General features: G+C 42.0%; 1 protein-coding gene and 1 long non-coding RNA gene across 4 annotated transcripts in view; one reads left to right on the top strand and one right to left on the bottom strand.

Moving 5' to 3' along the window:
- FAR2 (fatty acyl-CoA reductase 2) overlaps positions 1–16,913 on the bottom strand; it is a 143,789-nt gene extending 126,876 nt beyond the window's left edge. For all 3 annotated transcript variants that reach the window (XR_011540342.1, XM_070620949.1, XM_070620945.1), the window contains exon 1: positions 16,293–16,913. The gene's annotated coding sequence lies outside the window, so the exon portion shown is untranslated. The remainder of the gene's footprint in view (positions 1–16,292) is intronic.
- LOC139083537 (uncharacterized) overlaps positions 15,348–17,666 on the top strand; it is a 69,098-nt gene continuing 66,779 nt past the window's right edge. Inside the window, exon 1 of the long non-coding RNA XR_011540344.1 lies at positions 15,348–15,487. This is a non-coding gene — a long non-coding RNA (uncharacterized lncRNA). The remainder of the gene's footprint in view (positions 15,488–17,666) is intronic.

The raw sequence follows: 17,666 nt of genomic DNA, 5'->3' as shown, positions 1-17,666 counted from the left end.
TATTTTGACTACACTTTTTATTTTTGATGCACCATTTCTGCAAGAATTTCATATCAGTAACTGATAATGACGATTTTTTTTTCACAATTCCCATCACTATCTTTAAAGTTCTTATTTCCAACACAAGGTTTCGCAGTTAGTGCTCTGATACCATCTGTAGTTGTTGGTCAAGGCAGCGAGTTATGTTCACATACTCATCCAAATCAAACATCCTTATTGAGTAAGGTAAAAGGTCAACATAGAAGAAGAAAGTGACCAAATAAAGTGTCAAATTAAGTGTGACAATAATTCATTTGATTGTAGTATTTGTATGACAAATTCTGGACAGATTACTTAATTAGAACAGGTAGTGTAGACTACCTCTGGGAGAAGTTCATGGGAAAGTGATCTGGGATGACAAGGTAGCAACAGAAGAATAGAAGGATATAAAAATAAAAGTGTATGTGGGAAGTTCATGTGTTGGTGAAATGGGATGTTTGAGCATATGCAGTCTGAGAGGAACTAGAAAAGAAGGAAAGAATGACAATAAACGGAACTGAGGTTCTGGAGAAGCTCAGAGGGAATAAAATTCTTAGAAAAGATTGAGCGGTCCACCCTGAACACAGGAAGGTCATTTCATCCTCTAAAAAGGAAGAAAAGAGGTAAGCGTGGGTGGAGAGTCAGATAAATTTGTAGGTTGGAGCAGCATCTGAGATAGATCTTTGATTCCTTCTCCCATCTTTGAGGAGTATGGGGCAAGGTCATAATTTGTCAATTAAAGAGCTGCAAGAAAAGGAAGGTGCTCCTGAAAGAGGTAAATATTTGTAACCACTGCTCTAGATGAGAAAGAAAATAGACTAGAAACCAGCAAAGAAGCCGAAAGCAGCAGTGTCCAGCGGAGGTTGAAGATGGATTTGTACTATCCTTATTTCATGCAAATACTTACCTGGTTTGCTTCAGCAACACCTGACCGCCTGTGGTTGGGGCAGGGAATATGGATTGTTGGCAAGATCCAAATTTGAGGGTATGCACAATGGATTTAGGGGGAAACAAAAGGCAAAGGTAGAGGGTAGAGGAAATTGCCAAAGGAGTAGTTAAAGTAATGTACTTGGATGCACAGAGAAGGAAGTAAGACGAGGGACTACGAGAAAGTGTGTGTGTGTGTGTGTGTGTGTGTGTGTGTGTGTGGCAGAAAGGAGTCAAATGACTGGAAGTCCTGCTGAATTGGAACAGTCGCTTTGGTGGGAGAAAGAAAATGAGAGAGCCAGAAGTAAAGAATGTCACTGCCCAAGCGTGAACTGCTAGATTTAGAGATTTCAGATCTAGCAGTCTGGAGCAATGTCAGAGCCCAAGGACTGGCCTTGGATGTAGGTTTCTGAAAAAAGGGTGCTTCAGTGCTTGAAATGAAAGCTGATAACACGTGAAGTCAAGGCACTAGAGTGCTGTCTGCTCATCCATATGGATGTCAAACTGAAGGAGACCCTCAGAAGTTGGAAGGCAATGGACATATGCGAGTTACACAATTGACCGATTTCAGAGAACGATATGGAGGTGAAGGGTAACAGCAACAAAGACTGACAGAAGTTGCAGAAGTTTCAGGCGAGGAGAGGTTTTCTTTTGGTGAGAATGCAGAGATCTGCATTTGGAACATGGAAAGTAGGACCACACTTGACCCACCTCACAGGATTGTTCTGAGGCTCATATGAAATAATGGATATAAAAGTCTTCCAAGGAGCATCAAATATCATTTAAATGGAAAGCATTGTTGCTATTATTAATGTACAAAATTACGTATAGACGTAGATAGTAGAGCCTAGACACACACACAGAGGAAATTATCAGTATTACATGCCATCAATACTACTTACTGTTAACATCTGCAGTTCTTGTAATATCTTACACTTTATCTTAACAGTTCTTAAAGCATTTCATGCTCATATTTCAGTATTTTCTCACAAAAATACTGGGAAGTAAATAGTGTAGACGTTATTTTCCATATATGTAGAAACTGAGGAACAGAGACATCGAGTGATTAGGTTGAGGGCAATACCAGTGGCAGAGCCAAGACTTCAATTTTGATAAAAGAAATCGAAGTCTTCTAGCTCCCATAGGTAATGAGGGAAAAAAAGCTTTTCTCCAAGTGTTCATTTGCTTGCTGCTTTTCCTATATAACAACATCTATGACGCTGGTACACCTGATAACTCCCTGCTCTGTATTTTCTTCTTAACCTCTGCTTATTAGAATATTAGACCTTGAGGAGCTCAAAGGTACTGAATTCGCAAGGGGACTCCATCCTCAACAGCCAATTTTCCCTCCAAGACTTCAAATATTTACCTGTGGATACAATTATTTTCCAAACTGTCTCTAGGTAGGAAAGACAAACTTATGTTATCTTATGTTAATGCTTGCCTAATGACTATATTTTAAACTCCGTAGGCCTCAGTTTCCCCATCTGTAAAATGTGTGATCCCCAGGATTGATACAATAGAGTTTTGTTAAGTGCCTGGCATGGTACTTTGCACTTGTTAAACATTCAGTCAATAAATAGTAAGGGTGATTTTAATCAGCCATGATTTATTATTCTGTATTTCATCATTAAAACATTTCCTTCCTCTATGTGAACTGTTTCATTGTGTTGACACCAACAAGAGGAAACAGACCGTTGCATCCTTGAGTCTGAAGCCTCAGCCTAACTGAGGAGAGGTTCACAAACTAATTGCTTAAAAAGTGAAGCAGATACGGCAGGTTCTCTTTAAATGAGACACAAAAATCTCAATACAAAGAGCAAAGCAAATGTTTGTTTAATTCACCAACAATAACAGTAAGAATTCTCTTCTTCAAAACACACCAAAAAGAAGGTAAAAAGACAAGTCACAAACCGGGACATAAGTCATTTCAATCCAACCATGTGAATCATATATGGGCTAATATATGGGTGACCCTAGGCAACAGTCTGCAAACAGTTTTGTAAGGAACTGCAGCTAGTAGTGCTTTTACTCAGGAAGGGCATGTTTTTGGTTTTCTCTTCTTTTTGCTACTTCTCGAACATCTCTCTCCATCCCAGTTCATGCACAATTGGATCCTCATCATACAAATACATTAATGCTTGTCAAAAGTCATGCAGTCAGAGCATAGCACGGCTCCTCAGAGCCTCTGCCTCCATCCCACTCCCCAGCTCATGGCTTAGGGCTGGCTGAAGCTCCTGCACCCTCCTCTCAGTTCTCCCTTCTTCAAGGCCTCTACCCAGGACTACACTTAGTTGTCCCCTCTCCTTTCACCCTCCCTACAGGGCCAGCCTGGTGTCTGGAATGCCAGGGGGTCTCAGATGGTAGACGGCCAGCACTGTATCAATATTACACTGTGAAGTCGATGTAAATTAGGCCTGTGGATGGCAAGGCCCAGGTGGGGGTGGGGATTGGGGTGGGGGGGGAGAGGTTGTAGAGAAGAAAATAAGAGGAAGAGGAAGCTTCAACCCTGGAACTTTGATGTTAAATTTCCCTTTGGAGTAGAAACCAATGGCTGTCTAGATGAACATACCGGAAATAAGCAAAATGGTGGTGGGAGCCAGCACTGAAAGTTAACACAACCATACCCTTATAGACTAACAGCCTGATCAAGGCCTTACGTCTGCCTGACATAAAGATGGGAAAGAGGTCTAAATAGACATACTATGCAATGCAATGCCTAATTGTTTTTGCCAAATTAAGCTTGGTACAGTAGATTTTGAACAAGTCAAATAGCCATAATAATAAGGGAAACACTTTTATGGCACCTTATTATGTGTCATATGTGTCCTTAGCATGTGACACATATGAACTCATTTATTTCTCAGTACAACCCCTTAGAAAATGTCTATTACTGGGTTGAACCATGTGAAATTGCCAGTACTCAACTGTTTTGACCTACAAATGGCAATTGTGCTTGCCTCAGCCTACATTTTGTCTGCATTTTACAAATGAAGAAAACTAGATGCAGAACCCTTAAGTAATTCGGTAGAAAATGTCAAGCCTGAGCCCGGCAATTAGGCTCCTGTTTCCATGGTCATTATTAACTAGCAAAATCTAATGCCTCTCTACCACACTAAGTTAAAATGACAGAAATGATTTCTTCCAACCTAAGCATCCTCTCCACAAATCTAGGCTGTATCATTCCCAGTCTCCCCACACCAACATCTTCTGGACTTGCCTATTTCTTTTGAAATGATATCACTACCTCACCCAGTCACTCAGCTGGAAATCTCAGAATCAAATTTGATTTCTTTTTTATTTCTCGACCACCAGAATCCAAATAATATTTACTAAGTCTATCTTGGCAGGAGCTGTAGAATCCTCGGATGTGAGAGCTGGAAGGGACTTTAGAGATAATCTAGTCATTCTTCTAATGCAGACATGGTCACTGAGCGAGCAGGCAGCAGGCTCAGCACAGGAGTCTGTACCCCCGAGTTCTGGTCTGCTCTTCTCTCTCTACCTCAGTTCCCACACTGGAGTAATGCTCTAGATAATACCTCTTGGCTTCTCCAGAGCTTTGGGACCAATTGTAACTCTCTCACCAAACATTTACTCTGGACAGATCAGTCTTCTAAATGGTTTATCTGCATTGACTCATGAATCAGCACACAACTCTATGGTATTTACTATATGAACCCCATTTCACAAATAGGAAACTGAAGCACAGAGAAACTAAAGTGATCTACCTCAGGTCACACAGCTCATAGACGAGCTCCAGAAGCCATGCCCTAGACCACCCAGCCAAATACCCTTCGTCCCATCCTATCCTTCACTGGGCAAGGCTCAGACTTAACTCCCCTGGGAAGTAGTTTCCAATCCTCCCCTCACTCTGGGCTGAGTTGAAAGTCTGATCTGCCAAACTCTCCGAGTCCTCCCTCAATATCACATTGTATGTGATTGACACCTTGTTTGTTTCTCCACTGGATTGCAAACACCTTAAGGGCAATAACTGTGTTTTACTATTCTTCATAGTCACAGGATTTGACACAATACCTGACACTAATCACTACATAAATATTTGTTGAATGAATGTAGGAAGAATGAATGGCCACTTGACTACTCTTCCTACCTTCAATTTCTCCTTCTTCCAGTTATCTTCCACCTTGAAGTGAGTTGGGGAGACTAGTGAGATGTTAAGTGTGTAAGCGCAATGGAGACAGGTAAGCCCTTCATTTATCTTCCTTAAAAACCAAAAATAAGCCTTTTGATTGTTGTTCCCTAAATGTTTGGTCATGAACTTATCACACTGTTAACACAGTAATTTTTTTTCTCCATAGTCACTATATCTCAGACCCAAATTTGTTTAAATTTTTTACTTTGACTTTTGAGTGTGAAACAAACTATTTTATTTTACCTAACCCATTAGGCAAGAAATCAGTTCCTATAAGCAGGTCAAATAAGTACCTTGACCTTAACATTGAGGGTCCTAGCGTATTCATAGTCATAATAGCCAGACACAAAAGAATGCATACTACATGATTTTCTTTATATAAACTCCAAAAACTGGCAACGTTAATCTACGTTTGAATCTAGCTAATCTATGACTTAGAAGATAGGATAGTGGTTACTTTTGGGGGCAAAATTTAGTGACTGAATGGGAGCATGAAGGGGGCTTACAGAGTGCCCATAATGTTTTGTTTTTTTGATCTGGAAACTGGAATCTGAGAGACACTTGAGCATGTTCAACTTCATGCATTTACAATATATTCAGTTTTCCACATATAAGTTATTCATAAAAAATAATAAAAATCACATGTTCATTATTAATTCATACCTAAAATGCATATGGGATTTTTTTTTTTTGAGTAACACAGAAAGTACTTTGTAGATATAGTTTGCTCATCATATTCCACTGTGGTAGGGAGAAGTCAAGCATCAGTTTCCTGGGTGTTAGGGGTTGAATTGTGCCCCCTCCCAAAAAAACCCCTCATATATTTAAGTCCTAAACCACAGTATCTGAGAATTAGATAATCTGACTTTATTTTGGAAAGAGGGTTGCGGTAGATGTAACTAATGAAGCTAAGATGAGGTCATTCTGGAATAGGGTGGGCCCCTAATCCAATATGACTGGTCCCCTTATAAAAGAGGAAATTTGGACACAGACATAGACATGCATAGAGGGAAGAGGATGTACAGACACAGGGAGGAGATGGCCATCTACAGGCAAGAAGACAGGCCTGGGACAGAGCCTTCCCTCACAGCCCTCAGAAGGAGCCAACCCTGCTGACACCTTGATTTAGGATTTCTAGTCTCCAGATTTGTGAGACAACAAATTTCGGTTATTTAAACCCCTCAGTTTGTGGTAGTTTGTTACAGCAGCACAAGCAAACTTATACACTGGGCAAACCAAAAGGTTAAGTAACTTGCCCATGAACACCCAGCCAGACAGCAGGAGGGAGGTGACATTAAAGTTTCTTCTGTCCTGGGGACACTCACCCGCCTATACCTACCTCAACAAGCACCTCACACACTTGGCAAGACTGCTCTAGAATGGGGAGCTGTGGAAGGTGTTATGCAGGGGAATGACATGATCCTTTTTCTGTTTAGGAACAATATAGTGCTCTGAATCATGTGACACACTGAAGATGGAACATGAAAACGTAAACATCGCAAACAGTTGTATGGTCCCTGTGAGGAATCCTCAGAAGGAAGCTTTCCTGACCTGGCAGTGGCCCAGGGCCTGAGTACTTCAAAGAGGTAAACTAGTCCACTTAATTGTTCCTAAAGCAGTGGTTCCAATCTTGTTTTGGTCATGATCTCTTTGAGAATCAGTTGCAAGCTATAAATCTACTGATCAACAAACGTCCGTACTCATCCAGATTTAAGAGCACAGGTAAGGATTTTTAAGGCAGAGGATTGGTTTTTGATCTTTCTCCTAGAGATAAAGATGGATGGCTAAGGAAAATGTGGTTTCTCAGAGGAAGTCAGCAATTAACTACTGGCCCTCTGCCAAGACTCAAAGGTATCATTCTGGAAACTTTGTAACTTCTCCACATTGGTTGTTTTTCTCTTCCCCTCTCTCTTTTTCCACAATGATCAGTGGTTAATTACTTAAACCGCAAAGAGATTCTGTGTCTCTCTTTATGGGCAGACAGGAAAGGGGAAGCCTGAGGATGGAACCCCCTCCACAGCCAGGTTTGGGCAAAGAGAGAGTAACTGAGAGGAGGGGAGCATAGGTTAATTAATCCTCAGGGCTTGTGGTGAATAAAGGAGAACATTGTTTCCTTGGGAAGAATTTTCTTTATCTTCCCTGTGGACTTTTTAATATTTTATTTTCATTTTAACTCCATTTCCCATCATACCCTTATTGGTGCTAACTACTCAGGGCTATGGGAAGCTAAATTATTGACTAGGGCTGGTTAGAATGGAGAAGTACGGGAAATAAGAATATATGAGAATATATGAGTATTTCATATTTTTACATTGAGGATCTTTGCTGAAAAATTTCACAAACTCCGAAGTTGTAACTGTTTAAACATCACTCAAAGAGTAGGGGCCACTAAAGCTTAAAGTCAGGTACTGTTCATCATTGTATTTGCAGAGCTAAACATCTGGTCTGGCACATGGTAGACAATGAATAAACTGTATGAATGGATGAATGAATGAAATGATAATGGGATTTGCAGTCATGTAATTTGGATACTAGTCTATACTCATCTGTTAAATAAATGTGTGTAAGGTCATTTTACGTCTTTGGGACTGGCTTTTCTTTTCTATCAAATGAGGGAATTGGATCAAATACACACAAGGTATTGGAACATTCTACAATTTAGAATGTGAATATATTTACTTAAGGCAAAGCTATTTGCAGTCACCACTATGTATAGTAGATAAGATGGTGTGATATGTGCCAACATATAGTGTGTCTAGGAGTTCTGGAAAGTCTAATTTGAGAAAGTTTCACTCTGTCCTAAAAGAAACTGAGACCTAAATTTACCTAAAGTGCAATCCTGTGATCAGCAATGCACTCGGTGGCACTTGCATAACCATCACTTCAGGCAGGACTGGACCAAAATAGCAGGAGGAAAAGAAGGAAGAGGCAATGTTACAATTCTACAAAGGAGAGAGTTTTGACAAGTACAAGTGTGAAGAAGGAAATTGCTCATTTGGATGAGAGACATTAACCCTTTCGAACCATCAAAAATTCCTGCAGCTTTGAGAATAGTTTTAGAAGTGGACCTTAATGCTCTCAAAGCCTTTTGGTAAGAGCAGAAGTGTCCATCTTTCAGATCATATGCTTATTTGCAGGGCAGATGTGTTCTCAAGGGCTCGTGTAAAGGAAACACAACTGAAATAAGATTCCATTCAGAGTGAGAAAACAGTTACAGTGCAATAGAAATAAAAATACACAGACTGACATAAAGTTGGTTTCATTAATATTTATCAGGGGATCTTATTTACATCTATGTTTCATGTGAATTCAAGTAGTCAATTTCTCTTAAGTTTTAGACAAATGGCTTTATTTTTACTAAATGAATACTGCCCATCTTTAAGGTGCTTTCATTACTGGATAAAACAATGCCGCTACTACCCACACACCTTTTAATATTAAATGTCCTTTCTTGAAAATAAGAAGCCAAAATCTTTAATATATGTACACAAACTGAATTGTTACACACATTTTCTTTTGTTCATTTTATCAAATTCTTCTGGGCAGATTCCTCCGGTTTCTTGACAATATTGTACATTTGCTTGAAGTGCCTAAGTGGCTTCAAATATGCTGGGACCAGACACATAATTTAATGGTCTTCCTAATTTCTGAATATCCTGCCCTCAAGGAGACCTGGGGTTTGTGCTGACTTTTGTGGAATGTGTCCCCTCACTGACCTGTGATAAATAAAGCACCGTGTTTCTAAAATGGGGAGCATGTTCACAATGACTTTTTCTCATTTCTTGGCTCAGGAAATATTCTTATTGCCTCCAAAGCCATGTGGGACACATATTGTCAACTGCACCTTAAAAATGCTTTTGCCGGAATGCAGAGGTTAAGAACACAAAATTATCTGGGAATTTAAAATAAATCATGACTGAAACAACAAACAAATACTATTCTTAGTGCCCGGTAATTAGAGTAAGACCAATTTTTTCCCTGTCTACTTAATCACATTGTTGGCTACACAAAGAAATATATAATATTCTTTGCTTGATACAGGTGTGGAATAAGGTGGAAAAATGCCTATGGAATGAAGAGCTCACCTGAAACCAATTTTTTTTTTTAAATGGTAGGTCTCTGAGTTAGCCATGGAAAATCTCCTGCTCTCTGCGGCTGGCAAGGAGCCCCATATTTCATACTGTTTGATTCCTATAGAATACCCTGATCCAGAAAGTTTCTGTGAGACTCGTAATAGACCTAACATTAAGCCTTCAGTATCCTGTCTTCTGGTTCTAAATCCCATGGACATACCTGGCCCAGTTGTTCCCACATTTTGTACCTGAGCTGGACTGGTTATGTGCGAGCACCTGTGGATTCTCACACCAAAAATCCTGATTCAACAGGTGTGGGGCGGGGACAATGAAATGTGTATTTGTCACCCCCGAAGTAAGACTGTCACCCTTAAACCATCACTCTTCACAAAAAGTTTGCATTAATGAAAAATAGATTGGCCTCTCATTACTGAAATGAAAACTGGAGGTGGCCCTTCACAGGAGATCTACGCTCAGAGGTAGCCGATTTCAACAACTCAGAAATAATGGATTTAATTACCCCCCTACCTCTTGGGACTCTGGTTATGTTCATCTGAGTGCCCATCCTTTACACACGAGTTCAAATGTCTGAATAACTCTCAAAAGCTATTATTTTCAAGACTGTCGTCTGCTCCTCATATCAGCATGTAACATTAGCTATAGTAGCCATCAAGAGTAAACAGCCTTGTCATGACTCCAACGCCAATACGTTTGAGGAGCTTCTAGGGAGTCAATTTACCTATTTCTATATATACCCCTGCTATAGACTGAATGTTTGAGCACCCCCCCAAATTCATATGTTGAAATCTAGTCCCCAACACGATGGTGTTTGGAAGTGGGGCCTCTGCGAGGTGATTAGGTCACGAGGGTGGACCTAACCCTCACGAATGGGATTAGTGCCCTTATAAAAGAGACTCAAAAGAACTCCTTTGCTCCTTCCACCATGTGAGGTTACAATGAAAAGACAGACATCATGAACCAGGAAGTGGGCTCTCTTGGCCTCCAAAACTGTGAGAAATAAATTTCCATTGTTTATAAGCCACCTAGTCTATGGTACTTTGTTATAGCAGCCTGAACCAACTCAGACTACACCTTAATATGTAAAACAAAGGAAAAACAAATCTATGAAAATTACCTATGACTGGTGAGTTTAATAGCCTGGAGCAGGGGTCCACAAATTTTTTCCGTAAAGGGCCAGATGGTACATATATTAGGCTTTGCTGCTCACAACAACTTGGTGGAACACGGAAGCAGCCATAGACGATATGATGAATAAAGGCATGGCATTGACTGATTTCCAATTAAATTTTATTTATGGACACAGAAATTTGTATTTCATATAATTTTCATGTGCCGCATAACATTATTGTTTTGATTTTTTTCAACCTTTAAAACTATTAAAACCATTCTTAGTTCAAGAGATATACGAAAACAGGCAGGGGCCAGATTTGGCCCTCAGGACATAGTTCGCTGACCCCTGGGCTAGGGCACCCAGCAAATGAAGCCACAGCCAGAGTCCCTAGCTGTGTGAAACTGTTTCTTCTGCTCTGTTCTGTTGCATTGTCTTTCACCATAGATTGCATTCCTGCATCCAATATACCACCATGCAAATGCATTGGAGATCAGGAAAGATGTAAGAAATTCACTGCAAAACCATTGCTCCTACACACACCCTATGCATTCCCATTGTGTTGCCCTGCAAGAGATAAATTACAGACATTAAATAAGGCCCAGACCTACCATGGAACACGAGAGGCCTTGTGAAGTCTTCCCCACTGTTTATGCTTTAAGTTCCTCACCTGTAAATCTAGACTTGACAGATTTACAGACCACCTCGAGGAGGTTCTGCATAGCTTTGCCATGAAAAAGGAAATTAATAAAAAAAAATTTGTACTTAATTAGACCACAGATCTTACTTGTGAATATCTCTTTATCTCTTGTCCATATAGCAGATTGGTTTTATCATCAACTTAAAGCCTATTAAGTTGAGTCAATTCCAGTCTCCTGCTTTCTTCCAAATAACTAATATGAAAGACAAGAGAGAAGCTTCTGGTTAATAGAGAGCTGTGGACGTTAAAAGGTTTAATCTATTAATATAGGGCAGCATTTCCCAAAGCGTGTTACGCTCAATGCTGACTGTATTAGACGTCCTGCCAAAAAAGCATTTCAAAGTCAAATAAGTTTAGGAAAGGTGACATAAAATATCCCTTCTTTCTTGATGATTCTTAATACATGTTAGTATATTAAAGGCTCTGAGAATTCCTGCAGTAAAACTGCTTAACTAGGTTAAATCAAGTGCTTCCCAAACTTATATGATCAGGGAAGCTTTGTCTTTCTTTACTTAACTGTTGCTAATATTCCAAGAAACTAATGACCCACAAACAACTACATTTTCGAAAACGCTGATATAGACAAGGGGGAAGAATGGAAAGGTTTTAAGCAGGGGAGGGAGCGTTTAAGAAGAATCGCTTTAGTAAGGATCAGATCTTTCTCTCCTAGTTTTTGTCATTTTAGGACATGATCCCATATTCCATTCATGTGCTCAAGCCAGAAAAACAGGAGCCACGTTTGTTGTGATGGTAACCTTTTAAAAAACTATAAAATGCATGCATGGTTTAAAAATAATCCCACAGTACAAATTACAGCATGAAATGTAAATGTCTCCCCCCATCTCTCTCTCACCTCTATCCCAACAGCCTGGTGTATTTTCCAGAAGTACTAAGCAGAGTTGTCCGTTTTCATGTCATTTTTCAGTTCTTCTTGCGGCAACTCTAAGTCATATTGTTTTGAATTATAAACATTCAGCAGTAGCTATTGAAGGAATTCATTCTCATACTTCTTTCTGCCTCATCCAGCTCATATCCAATCATTCACTACATTCTATCAATTCCACTTTCAAAATATATCTCAAGTCTGTCAACTTCCCTCCATCTTCCCTGTCAGTGCTGTCGCCTGCATTCTCTTCTAACTGGTCTTCCTACTTCCCATCCTCTATCGCTCTAGTCCTTTCTCCTTATTGTAGTCATAAAGATCTCCTTAAAAGATCATTAGACGGTCCCTGGCTTCAAAGTCTTCAATGGATTCCCACTAAAATAAAATTCAGAATCTTTATCAAGATCTGTGAGGTGTTGCACGGTCAGGCTCCTGCCTACCTCCCCACATGCATGGCCAGACTCTCAGCAACTCCCTCACCAAGCACACATGCCTTCATTCCGTCCCTTGAACACTTAGCCTTTTCCTCTCCTTGGAGCCTTCCCATTTGCTATTTCCTCTGCCCAGATGCTTTTCCCTCCATTTTTTTTTTTTTTTTTTTTGGTCAAACTAACCCCTATTCTTTCAAACATCAATTTAAATCTTTCTTTGTCAAAAAGACCTTCCCAGAGCACCAAATCTGAGTCACAGCATGGTTTTTCCTTTCATAGCATGCTGTTCTTCTTCATACTACTTCCAACCATTTGTTATGATATGTTTATTTTTTAAATGTAAGTTCCAAAAGGATAGGAAGCACATCTGCTTTATTCAACACTAAATTTGGTAAAATTGAGACTGTGTCTGTTCACAGAATGGGCTTAATAATTATTTATTACATGAATGAAGCTAGCCAGCGGAAAGTTCTCTTAAAGTTTTATCTCTTGCCTTTTCCTTACATGAAACTTTGGCTCCATCCAGATTTTCATTTTTTGCACACTTCTCACCCAGAAAATTCATTCATTCATCTCTCTTCCAAGTGGAACTTTAAAGGACATCTCATGGAACTCTCTGCTTAAGCTTCACTAATGATTTCAGTTTATTTTATTCTCTTCTTGGGAACTCATTGTGCTTATTTTTTGTACCGTTCATTTGGTGCCTTAATCTTATATTGCCTTGTAACAACTCATCTGCTATTGTTAATTAACACTTTATGTTTACATATTTTGTCCTGACAATTATGTCACAATCTATCACGTACAGGACCTGGTACTTTACATCCTAAGGTACATTCACAGAGTGCTTGCATGAAAGAAGGAATCTCTATCTCCCCCCTTTAGTGTCCCCATTGTAAGACTCTGATATGGGAGTTTGACTCATTTCCTTTCACTCCATTTTCTTCCTCAAACCTTCTGAGTGTGTTCCATCATGCCAAGAATGGAAGCTGGGATAAAGATAAATTCTGGAGATAGAGAGAAGCAGTTAATGGAGAAGTGTGGGGATAGAGGCCTTACTCCAAGTTTCTCAGCTCCTCCCCCAGTGCTAGAGGAGGTGAAGACAACTTGGTAAAGAACTAAATGACTTTCTATGCTAAGCATCTCCTACAACATTTAAAACAGTGACTTGCTCAAGATTTTGAAAATATGGATTTTAGTATTTTTAACAAAGCAAAGAGGAATGTCTCCTTAAAAAGTTGCAGTCAGGACTCATTTTCTTATTGTTCAATTTTTGGATGAATTAGACCCAAATATCAATGTTATTCAGGAATTGTCTTTGGGATCCAAGAATTTATTCTATACTTTTTGCTGCTATTTCCATTCTTGTCCAAATAATGACATTTAAGAAATATTTAAAATATTGAATACCTTAGCTACTTTTTTTCCCCACTAAAATATAAGAGTTATAAAGTTTCTGCAACACTTTTAATGTACTTAACCGACCTTCCTCAATCTACTTCTGAAAAGTGGAGTAGGAAAGTTAAGCCTGTAACAATAGTATCTTGTTAAAATAGAACTGTTCAAAGTAAGTAGACATTTTTATAATTATTATTTCTTTTTACGCAGTGTGGCTTCACAACCACCTTTTAAAATGAATAGAGTAGAAGATACTATTTGTTGTCTTTATTTTCTCAATGAGGAAACTGGGTATAGAGGGGCTTAATGACATAAGTATGTTGAAGAATTCACCTGAAATGTAGGAGTGCCATCAGACAACACCACTTTTCAATAAGTTCTAGAACAGGGTTCTTAACCTGAGGTCAGGACTGGCTACAGAATTCTGGAGTTCCTTGTTTGAAAATTATTAAGACAGCTGATGGTGACAGGGGAACATTAAACCAAGTGTGGGAGGGCCCTGTGGGGCAGCGCAGTTCTCTTTTCCATGAAGCTGGCTCTGCCTGGAATCTCTGGACATCTAACAATTATGTGGCTGCATATCAAGGAGGCTGTGAACGCCTGAAATTGCAGGGAGAATTCTGTGTTAACGTACGTATGTTTGTTTTTCATATTCCATAGTTTTTACCAAATTCTTAAAATGGTCTGTTAACAAAATAAAGCATTAAGAATGGCTCTTCAAGAGTAATAAATGTTCTCACAGAGGCGACAATGTCAGAATAGATTGGAAGGGACAAGCAGGCTGGTGGTCACTGTGCATGATCCTCCAGGAGATGATGTTTGTGATGAGTGAGTTTTCAGCAGTCGATGAGAATTAATACAAAAACAAAGAATTCTTCAGCCTGCCCAGATGTTGCCAGAAAGAAATACACTCAAGAATGCATCTTCAGAAGATAGCAAAGCAACTAGTGAGATGTTCAAGATGATCATATTCTTTATAAACCTCAGAGTGATACCCAACTATGAGCTATTCTATTTATTTTCACTCCTAAAGGAAGCTTCTCCCTCTTCTTATGTAATTAGATGCCACATTCCCTCCTTTAACTAAAGGAGAAACCTATCACTGTAAGATTTACCAACTCATGGTGATTTATATCTATCTTATAGATAATTATAATCCAACGTTAGAAATTGGAGTAAGGTAGGAATTTGCTAATAAAGTAGGGGCAGAAGATGTCCTCAGAAATAGGAAAGAGTACGTTAAAGACCACATCCTGAGAAATACTGCGGATGAAATGTTGCCACACTTGAGTCTGGCTGCTAAAACCCTGTGGCCATCTCCCAGAAGTCTCACACACAAATATCCCTAGATGTGGATTTTGCTGAAAAGCCTGCTCCGGCAGTTTGAGCGGCTGCACTCATATTTGATTTAGCCTCTTTGCCCTTTGAGACTAAAGACGCTCCTCAGCCAAATCTCCAACTCGTATAAATGGGGATAGAGAGAGATGGGTAATGGAAACCGCAGGGTAATTCTCAAATTTTCATTGGCACAGAACGTCTAACTTCTCTAGATGCAGCTTGAAACAAGTAGAAAAGCACCGTTCATTTGAGTTTCCTATTCACTCTGCTGTCCCCACTCTGTCCTTGCTCATGTCACAATGGGGCACGCTGAGTGATTCAACCAGCCGCCAAAGCTCTTGCAGATTCGAGAACTTCGGTTGCTCACACCATCCCTTGAAGAATAAGTGTCCATAATTCTACCCACGCCGAAAGGTGAAAGAACAGGAGGCTAGCAGGTGGGACGCTTTCCTATGGTTTCTAGGATTAAGTTGGTTATGAATTCTTTTAAATGAATGGAATTGCTCCGCGGGTAATCTTACTTGCCTGGGGCGCAGCCGTTCCGCACGCCATCTACTCCAATAAGTCTTCTGAACCCAGCTCCCCTGCTCTCTCCACGACGCCCAGGCCACAGGAAGAGGTCGAAAACTTCCATCAGGGACAGACCCCGCCCTGGCCGGCCCAGTCCATTTCATCCTCGGGCTGGGTACCTCGACGAGGCCCCAGTGGGAGGGTCGGGACGTGCGCAGCCCCCGGCGGGGCTGGGGGCGCACGAGGACGCGCGCCGGGGCCGGGAAGGGCGCCCGGCGCTCCCCGGTGCAGGTTGGGCAGCCCAGGCGGGCTCCGCTCCACACGTGGCCCCGGAGTCCGCGCGCTCTCTCCAGCAATAGCCCCAGGGGTCAAGGAGGCCTGGGCGACACCCGCTCAGGGGGCTCTTGCCCTCGGTCCTGGAGCGGCTCCCCCACGTTAACCCTGTCCAGCCCTTCCCCGCGCGCCGCCGTTCCCACCCCCTGCGCGCCCCACCTTGGCGGGCAAGGCCGGCGCCCAAGGTGCCCAGCCCCCAAGCTGAGAATCGGGTGCGGCTGGGGGTATCTTCAGGGGGCAGCGCCTCGGAAACGCTCCCCTCCGCGAGGCCCCGCAGGGATCCGCCCCGCCCTCGCCAACCCCGCCGAGCCCTGCCTCCCTCCCAGGCCACCCCCAAGCCAGTCTTTGCCTCCGGAGGCGTGGGCTCCGCGAGCGGCCGGGCTGCGGACCCTGGAATACCTGCTCCTCCGGCACCGGGTGGAGTTCAACTAGTGGTCTTCTCAATCCGGATCCTTCCCCGAGGCTGCGGGAAGCGCTCCAGCCACAAGGAAACTGCTCTAGTCTTTCGGCTCCCAAACGTGACACTCTATATATCCGGCTGGCTCGGAGACTGGGTGTGGGGCGGGAGGAAGCCACCCTCCCTCCGACCTTCCCCGTTGCCGCCGCGGTCTCGGCGTGGAGCGTGAAGCCGGCGGCAACCTCTGCCCGCAGCGGGAGGAGGGCGAGGGGCCGGCTAGGGCCCTACATGCCCGGGGGCGAGAGCATCGTAGGGAGGGCGGCCGTGCGCGCGGGCCCGCCCCGCAGCTTCCATTCATTGAGCGCCGAGCGGATCCACTCGCTGTTACTCCGGCTTTTTTTTTTTTTTTTCCTTTCATTTTTTAATCGGTGGGTGAGGGGAAGTGGAGTTGGAAAGGCGCCCCTCTCTGGTCTGGAAAAGAAGGAGCGCTCCCGCACCTTGAGAGAGAAAGGGGAGAAGGGAGGGAGGGAAGAAGAGACAGAGAGAGAGAGAGAGAGAGTCATAGGTTCTGGCGTGAACTCTTGGAGGACACACGTTTCCCCACCCACCCTAGAAGAAAAGGCAGCCAAAAATCCGAGTTTACTCAGCGCATCCGTACTGCACACCCCGTGGGAGGGATGCTCTGGTACGTGCTCCAGACTCTGCGGAGGCGCCCTGCAATGATCAACCAGGGCAGCGTCCTTTTAGAAATCTAGGAGGGGCTGGAGGCGCGGTTTGCTCATACCCGTGGTTTGGAGGGCAGAATTCAGGCTCTGCGTTGGGTGCAGGTGGGAGTGGGTGGATAAGAGACTAGAAAGAATCAGAGATGCTGGCTGCAGAAACAGCAGAGGGCCAGCTTTGCTCAGCGGCGCTTCCCAAGATTTAAAAAAAAAAAAACACAAGACTTTTTGTTTCTTAGCCTGGTAGATTTTGGGGGGATTAGGTTTGGTCATTGTTAAATTGTAAACGGTAAAACTGGATCCGTCTTTAGGGAAGAATTGTAGAGGGCCGGACAAGGCACGGGAGTGGAGCCGTTAGGGTCCTCAGGAAGGAAGTACTGAAAACCGGCCAACGCCCAACCTAATTCTTTGGACAAGGTGGAAGGTAAATTCTCAAGGAAATATGCTGTGTTAAGAAAAGCCAAAACGGAATATTGCCTTATAAGCTGTCTTCATTCTCCTAATAAATACAAATAATTAAAATGTAATTCATGAAGGTTGGAATGCATGAAAGGAGTGATTTCTTGCATTAAAAAAAATTCACACCCATCTTGAATTCTTTTCTACTAAGTCTCTTCAGTTAATGTGTTTAGCAAAGAATAGCCTAGACACTGTGAC

Source organism: Equus przewalskii, chromosome 5 (genome assembly GCF_037783145.1).
Source record: "Equus przewalskii isolate Varuska chromosome 5, EquPr2, whole genome shotgun sequence".
NCBI classification, from domain to species: domain Eukaryota; kingdom Metazoa; phylum Chordata; class Mammalia; order Perissodactyla; family Equidae; genus Equus; species Equus przewalskii.
This window is presented reverse-complemented; position numbering and strand designations above follow the sequence as displayed.